Source organism: Sinocyclocheilus grahami, unplaced genomic scaffold (genome assembly GCF_001515645.1).
Source record: "Sinocyclocheilus grahami isolate Dianchi unplaced genomic scaffold, SAMN03320097.WGS_v1.1 scaffold1595.1, whole genome shotgun sequence".
Taxonomy (NCBI): Eukaryota; Metazoa; Chordata; class Actinopteri; order Cypriniformes; family Cyprinidae; genus Sinocyclocheilus; species Sinocyclocheilus grahami.
In genome coordinates this window covers 107,108-115,462 of record NW_015506774.1, presented here as the reverse complement: position 1 = coordinate 115,462, position 8,355 = coordinate 107,108, and the positions used below count along the sequence as shown (strand labels likewise).

Sequence of the window (8,355 nt, the reverse complement as noted above, 5' to 3'; positions counted from 1 at the left end):
CTGAGGACCATGGTCCGAGACAATGTCTTCAGGAAGTCCGTAAAAATGGAAGACCTGTTCGAAGAGTACCTATGCTGTTTCAAAGGCTGTGGGGAGTTTACTTGGGGGTATGAGGTGGCATGCCTTTGAGAAACGATCAATGACCGTTAGGATGGTGGTATAGTTCCTTGAGCTGGGGAGATCAGAGACAAAGTCTATAGCTATGTCTGACCATGGCCGTTGGGGAACAGGAAGTGGCTGAAGAAGACCTGCTGGGCGCTGGTGGGAAGATTTGGAGATGGTACACTGACGAACAAAATTAATGGTATCCTCCTGGAGAGTGGACCACCTGAACCGGTTGGAGATGAGTTGAACGGTGGCTGCAATTCCGGGGTGACCTGCGCTGGGGCAGTTATGGACCATTGCATCACACAATGACGAAGGCTAATAGGAACATAGGTACGATAGGGGGAACATTCTGGAAGAGGGGGTTCACTGATCTGGGCCTCTGCAATCTCTGTCATAATGTCCCATTGAGCAGGAGCAAGAATGAGGTTAGAGGGGATTATGGGTTCCTTGGAAGGAGGGATCTGAGCTGCTTCGAACTGCCTGGGGAGAGCATCTGCCTTAGAATTCTTTGAGCCAGGACGATAGGTTACTTTGAAATTGAAACGTGTGAAAAATAGGGACCATCTTGCCTGCCGTTGGATTGAGTCGTTTGGCCGATCTGAGGTACTCGAGGTTGTGGTGATCAGTCAGAGTAACAAAGGGAAGTTTCCAACCAGTGACGCCATTCCTCCAAGGATGCTTTCATGGCTAGAAGTTCCCGATCTCCTACATCATAGTTCTGCTCCGTAGTGTTGAGTTTCCGAGTGTAGAAGGCACAGGGAAAGAGTTTGGGAGGATTACCCTGACACTGAGAGAGTATGACTCCGATGCCTGTGTTGGATGCATCCACCTCCACAAAGAACTGTACTTCGGGTCAGGATGGTGAAGAATGGGCGCGGAGGTGAAGTGTTCCTTTAGCCGTTGAAATGCCCTGGTGGCCGATGGTGACCTAAGTAGCTGAGAGGTGAGAGGTGCTGCAATGGTGATGAAGTCACGAATGAAACGTCTATAAAAATTTGCAAAGCCCAAGAAGTACTGGAGTTCCTTTACAGTTGTAGGTTGAGGCCAGTTGAGCACAGACTGTACATTCCTGTCATCCATCGCTACCCCCTCAGCGCTAATGATGTAACCAAGAAAAGAGGTAACTGTCTGGTGGAACTCACATTTCTCAATCTTGGCATATAGCTGGTTGTCAATGAGCCTCTGAAGAACTGCCCGCACGTGCTGCACATGTGAGTCCAGGATATCCGAATAGATCAAGATGTCATCAATATAGACTACGACCCCCTGGTTCAGCATGTCCCGGAAAACATTGTTAATGAAAGCTTGGAAGACTGAAGGACTGTTGACCAGGCCGAACGGCATAACGAGGTATTCATAGTGCCCTGACGTTGTTGAGAAAGCCGTCTTCCGCTCGTCTCCCTCCTGAATGCGAATCAGATTGTAGGCACTGCGAAGGTCGAGCTTGGTGAAATATTTCGCAGTGCGAAGTTGTTCCAGAGCAGCTGGAACTAGAGGTAGAGGGTACCGGAATTTGACTGTCAGCTCATTGAGACTGTGGTAATCAATGCATGGTCGGAGACCTCCCTCCTTCTTCTTGACAAAGAAGAAACTAGCTGACGCAGGTGAGGTGGATGGTCTAATGAACCCCTTTGACAGCTCCTCCTCAATATATGCCTTCATGGCCTCAGATTCTGGCTGCGATAGTGGGAAAACTCTACCGCTAGAGGGGTTTGATCCTGGAAGAAGACCGATAGCGCAGTCACTGAGTCGGTGAGGAGGAAGTTGTGAGGCCTTGGACTTACTGAAAGCATTAGCGAGGTCATGGTACTCAGAGGGTATTCCCGGAAGCAGTGAATCATCTGTTATCTGGGCTGGTCGGGGAGAGGAGTGCGATAGGCTGGTGAGCAAACAATTCTGTTGGCAGGAGTCAGACCATTGTAGAATCTGTTTAGTGGTCCATGAGATCCGGGGGTTGTGTCTTTCTAGCCAGGGCAGGCCAAGGATGATGAGATTCAGAGGAGAGTCAATAGCAAATAGGCGCATGGTTTTCGTGTGAAGTATGCCAGTTCGCAGACACAGATCCTGGGTTATGAACTTAATCTGTCCTGTGCTCAGAGGACGTCGATCTAAGGCTGCCACTGCCACCCGGTATTCACATGGAACAAGAGGGAGGTTATGAGTATTAGCAAACCTTATGTCAATGAAATTCCCCGCAGCCCCTGAATCTATCAATGCTATGGTCTCTGTGCACTTCTCAGTAAACGTTAGAGCAATGGGAACTTCTAAACAGTTAATGGAATCAGGAGTGGCACTCACCGTAGCGTAACTTCGAGTGGCAGGTCGGTTAGGACAGGAGGCTCTCATATGGCCGGATAGGCCTCAGAAGAGACAGAGATTATTCCGCATTGTTCTCTCTCCTTCCTCACCAGTGAGGCGAGTGAAACCAATCTGCATGGGTTCCGATTCAACGGAAGCTGTGGCCGCTGGAGAATACACAGGAAATTGGCGAGGGGCACGTCGTGCCCGCATTAGATTATCAATGCGGATGGAGAGCTCAATGAACTGTTCGAGGGTCCTCCCCTCATCACGGCAGGCGAGCTCTGACTGTAACTTGACCGTGAGTCCTTTGCGATACAGCAGTTTAAGTGGTTCGTCCTCCCATCCTGACTGTGCTGCGAGACATACAATACACAAGAGATCTCAAAACAGGGGATAAACGCTCAGAAATGTAGCCGGGGCAATACAAGACTTCGCAAACACTGAGAGTCTGGGAGCTGCTTAAATGGGGAAGCTCAGGAGAAACACCTGTGCCAGTAATCAGTTCCAGGTACGGGGTGCATGGGAAATGTAGTCCATTAACGTTAGTACTCAGGAGAGGGTGCCCTCCGGAGGCTGTCGGAGAGAGCCACAGAGGCCTGATTTGTGATTTTATTTTATTGAAATTATTTTATATTTATTTTATTGAAATTATTCATAACAAATTTTAGAAAGTTAAAAGTTAAGAAAGAATGAATTTAGCCTGTGTAGGCTATAGATCTATAGGCTAATTTTCTTAACTTTTTTTAGACTGCAGATCGGAAAAAAAAAATCTTGATAATCTTTAAAATGAGAGAAATCACTGAAATAATTTAGGCTATAGTTTCTTTGCAGTGTTAACCTATGAATTAAATAAAAAAACAATAAATAAATCACAATAAGAACAACAGAGTTTTTTTCTTGTAATCAAGAAAAAATATTTGACAAAATTTCTAAATGAATGCTGAATGATATTTGACAGTGAACACATCTCCACTGCATCGTTAGTGTCAGTCGCAAATATTAAACATCTACAATGCATGACATGTGTGTTTCACTAGCTCGTTCCCATGGACACTTTTTGTTTGATCTATTTCTGGATATTTCCAGCCTAAATCCATATCTAAAGCCATGTCTACACCAAGAGAACCCATTATAACCAGTTGATGCAGTGACCACACGGGAAATGGCGTGAGGCGACAAATCTTCTACAGTAACTGATGCCTCCTTCTATCCCGAATCTTTGAAACATATGTTGTATATGCGTTGAAGGTGAAACCTAAAAAAAACAGCATGCATAAGAAAGCGATTGCACGCTTTCGTCAGCTTCAGCAAATATATGTATGTCTATTCATCTGTTATATATACAACACTGTGCATATCTGTACATACGTGTACATTGTATATATGTATATTGTAGGCCTATACCACTGTTAATTGTTAAATTGTATTGTTCTCATATGTGCAATGTCTGAAACACGCACCTAAGCTTTTCACACATCATTTACTTGTAAATGCTGCAGTGACAATAAAAGTGAGTTGAGTTGAGTGGATAATAACCTGTGATATAAGATTTTGGCCATATTGCCCATGTTGTTGAACTAATGTGGTTCAAACGACGGAGATGCGACCATGTTCGAGAAACAGTCGCAACTAGATAGGGCTGCGCTTCTCGATAACGATTGATCTTAGTGCTTAAGAGAGTTTTCTACGAATCATTTTACGATTGTTCGTTGTTGTTTCACGTGCGTTTCCCAAAAATGCACTTAACACAATCGCACGTAGCCGTGCTTTAAGTGCTACTTAGTACTCGCTATCTGTTTGTCAAGTGCTGAAATGTCACCTTATAGAATGGCTCGTAATTGTAGTACACGCTCGTTTATTGAAATGTTAACCTAATGCTGCATTCCAGACAACTAGGATATAATAACTATATTAAAATAGTATATTATATTATATTATATTATATTATATTATGCGTATAATATTATGCCTTACTTATATATTTATATATATATATATGTATATTTATATTATAGTGTATAATATCTATATAAAGACGTTATCTTTGAAGCATATTTCCTACATTGTTTATTTTATTCATTTTTTTGTTCAGTCATTTAATTTAGATGTGTATTTCAATTTTTTCTGTCCTTTGCTCAAATCGAAACTTCAGTGCAGGAAGGGAGCAATGTAAATAACACAGACTCCTTCTTAGCCGAGGGCAGTTATTAAAATTACTAGTAAGTGCAATCAAAAATACAAACTCCAACGAAAATACAAAGTAGAAATAGGTAGAAAACTAAATATTCCTTCCTAGCAGCAAGTAATAATTTAAACAACAGATCTATAACGAAGTATTACGCAAAACACTCACTTCTGATGACTAATAGCTTCTCCCTCGGCTCTGGTGGTCTTCAGCTCCGCCTGCTCCACCATGGTGTTCTTCTACTTCGTTTGCTCCGCCCTGGCTTACTACTCCGCGCCGGATACCTGCCCAGTCGGGTTCATCCTGACACCCTGGTCTGCCGGCTCCACCTTGGCTTCCTGCTCCGCATGTACCAAACATTAATTCCTGTAGGAATATACAAGAATTAGATATTAGTGCTAGGCAACGATTAAAATTTTTCATCGTGATTAATTGCATTGTTATGCACAAAATTCAATAATGAGTTCAAAAGTAGTGTATTGCGCACTTTTTCTGTTAAAAGTACTGCTATATGAACAAAAGTGCAATAACATTTGGTTTGCAAACACCTTAAGTTTTTTTTTTACATAGTAGCAGTTAAAATATTTCTTATAAATCTCTTTAAGAAACTTAAGCCTCAGGTTGTGTTCAAATCCCTATAACACTTGTGGTGTTCCCGGTCAAAAATGACCGGGGCACAAAAAACAGCTTATAAATCTCATTATGCAATATTATCACCTAATATTGGTATCAATATTTTTATCAGCTTGTTTTCTTTCAATTTGGACTGGTTTTGTGTTTATTTTTGGAACTGATTTTTTGTAGGCCTCATTAATCCAAGCTTACGTATATAAGTTTTTGAGTGAAAAAAGCATTACTTGTGGATAATTTAGTCAATATTAAATACAATATGAAAATAAATGGCACTGTTTATCACACTAGCATGCTCTAATGTTTAACCAAGAAATTTGTTTTAAAATAAAAATTGTTTAAAATTTTGTTTGTACAAAATAAAAATAAAAATCACACTTGTGGTTTTCCCTGTCAAAAATGACCAGCCTACACAAAATAAATCTCTTGTTATGCAATATTATCTCCAAATATTGGTATCAATCTTTTTGTCAGCTTGTTTTCTTTCAATTAGGACTGGTTTTGTATTTATTTTTTAAACTGACTGATCATAAGCCTCATTGATCTGAAACCAGGGTTAGGGTTCTTCTCACTGTCTGTAGCATGAGGCAGTACCTGTAACCCAGTCAGGTTGCACAGGTAGTCCAGCTCCTCCAGGATGGCACATTCATACGTGATCACAGGGAAGTTTGTTGTGTCTCCCAGCACAGTTTCAAGAGCATGCATGAGATTCCAGGAGACAGGCCGTTACATGAGGAGAACTGGATAGGGACATAGAAGGGCAACAACCCAGCAGCAGGACCGGTTTCTGCTACTTTTTACGGGGAGGAATAGGAGGAGCTTTGCCAGAGCTCTACAAAATTACCTTCAGCAGGCTATAGATGTGCATGTTTTGGACCAAACTGTCAGAATCAGACTTTATTATGGTGGCATAAGGGCCGGATGTCCTGTAGAGGAACCTTTGCTCACAGCTCAGCACCATGCAGCTCGATTGGCATTTGCCAGAGAACACCAAAATTGGTAGGTCCGCCGTTGGTGTCCTGTTCTCTTCACAGATGAGAGCAGGTTCACACTGAGCACATGTGACAGACGTGAAAGAATCTGGAGATGCCATGGGGAAACTTATGTTGCATGCAGTTTCATCCAGCATGACAGGTTTGGCAGTGGGTCAGTAATGGTCTGGGGAGGAATATCCGTGGAGGATTGCATAGACCTCCACATGTAAGCTAGTGGTTCTCTTACTGCTGTAAGGTAAGGATAAGGTAAGGATGAAATCCTCAGAGCCGCTGTCAGACCGCTGTGCAGTGGGTCCTGGGTTCCTCCTGGTGCATGATAATGCCCGGCCTCAGGGGCTAGAGTGTGCAGTTTTTAGATGACAATGGCATTAATTGCTCTGGCCCTCATGTTCCCCAGACTTGAATCCAATTGAGAACCTCTTGAATATTATGTATTGGAGCATGGAATGCTGCGGTGATGAACTTCATGCTAGTTGGATCAGCCTGTAACTTTAGTTTTTTACATTGATTTTTGGTGTGATTTTGAATACAGCCTTCAGTGTGTTGATGGTTTTGGTTTGCATTAACTGTTGTCACATTCAATGGAAGGTCAATAAGGACCAATAAAGCTAAGATCAATAATGCCTACAATCAGTCAGTATCAAAATTAAATACAAAACTAGTCCTAATTGAAAGAAAACTAGTTGACAAAAAGATTGAATCCCCTTTTTGGTGATAATTTTAGCACAATAACAGATTTATAAGCTATTTTTTGTATGCCGGTAATTTTTGACCAGGAACACCACACGTGTTCTTTTGTGCTATTTTTTTTTTACAATAAATAAGCATTTCAAAACAAATTTCTTGTTTAAACATTAGAGCATACTAGTGTGAAAAACAGTGCAATTTTTTTCATATATATATATATATTTTTTTTTATATTGACTAAATTATCCACAAATAACGCTTTTTTCACTCAAAAACTGAGGTACATAAACTCAGATTAATGAGGCCTACAAAATATCAGTTATAAAAAAACAGTCCTAATTGAAAGAAAAGAAGGTGATGTGGGATTACAAATGTAAGAATCTGTTTAAAATATGCTGATACTATATTCTGACATAGCATCACATGGAAAACTAAGGTGAAGTACATTGTATTTAGCATTTAAGGTAAATTACATCAGACAAATGATTATCTTAAACAAAGTGTAGCAAGAGGTTCCTGTCTGTTCCGGTTTCTCTTATTGTTAGTCAAATTATCCAAATTACTGAGAAAGTCACCTTTTGTTTGTAATGGCTCTTGGTGCCTCTGCCCCAGTCTTTGAGTAGTTATGCTGATTGGATTAGCACCTATGCATTTGAATGACACTGTTATGCTGATGAGATCAGGGCTGGAGAAATTCCGGTAACGGGCTGATTCCTGTATTGCATTTGCATGCTTTGTTTAGATTGTCGCCACCTCTACTGAATGAATCCCGCCCCCTTAAAATGTATATAAACTCTATTGTGCTGAGCTATAGTCAGACTTGGATGACTGCAGCGACGCACAGCGAGTCCTCAATAAAGAGTGACTTCTGTATGAAAGATATCCCAACGTCTCCTGGTTTCTGCTTCGACGAGGAAAAAGTTTCCTACAGTGACAAAAATATTGATACCAATATTTGGTGATAATATTGCGTAACAATAGCTAATAAGCTATCTTTTTGTAAACCGGTCATTTTTGACCTGGAACACCACAAGTGTAACAAGGTTGAATAACTACAATCTATTTTTTCTATGTACACAAAAGGCCCATTTCTCTTAAATATTGTTCACAAATCTGTCTAAATCTGTGTTAGTGAGCACTTCTCCTTTGCCGAGATAATCCATCCACCTCACAGGTGTGGCATATCAAGATGCTGTTTAGACAGCATGATTTTTGCACAGGTGTGCCTTAGGCTGGCCACAATAAAAGGCCACTCTAAAATGTGCAGTTTTATCACACAGCATGCCACAGATGTCGCAAGTTTTGAGGGAGCGTGCAATTGGCATGCTGACTGCAGGAATGTCCATCAGAGCTGTTGTCCGTGAATTGAATGTTCATTTCTCTACCGTCTCCAAAGGCGTTTCAAAGAATTTGGCAGTACATCCAACCGGCCTCACCACTGCAGACCAT

The 8,355-nt window shown here is 41.4% G+C and overlaps 1 protein-coding gene across 1 annotated transcript in view; it reads right to left on the bottom strand.

The window, feature by feature from the left end:
• Positions 1–6,436: 6,436 nt before the first annotated feature.
• LOC107571443 (myosin regulatory light chain 2, skeletal muscle isoform type 2) overlaps positions 6,437–8,355 on the bottom strand; it is a 13,322-nt gene continuing 11,403 nt past the window's right edge. Inside the window, exon 7 of the mRNA XM_016257771.1 lies at positions 6,437–6,447. The gene's annotated coding sequence lies outside the window, so the exon portion shown is untranslated. The remainder of the gene's footprint in view (positions 6,448–8,355) is intronic.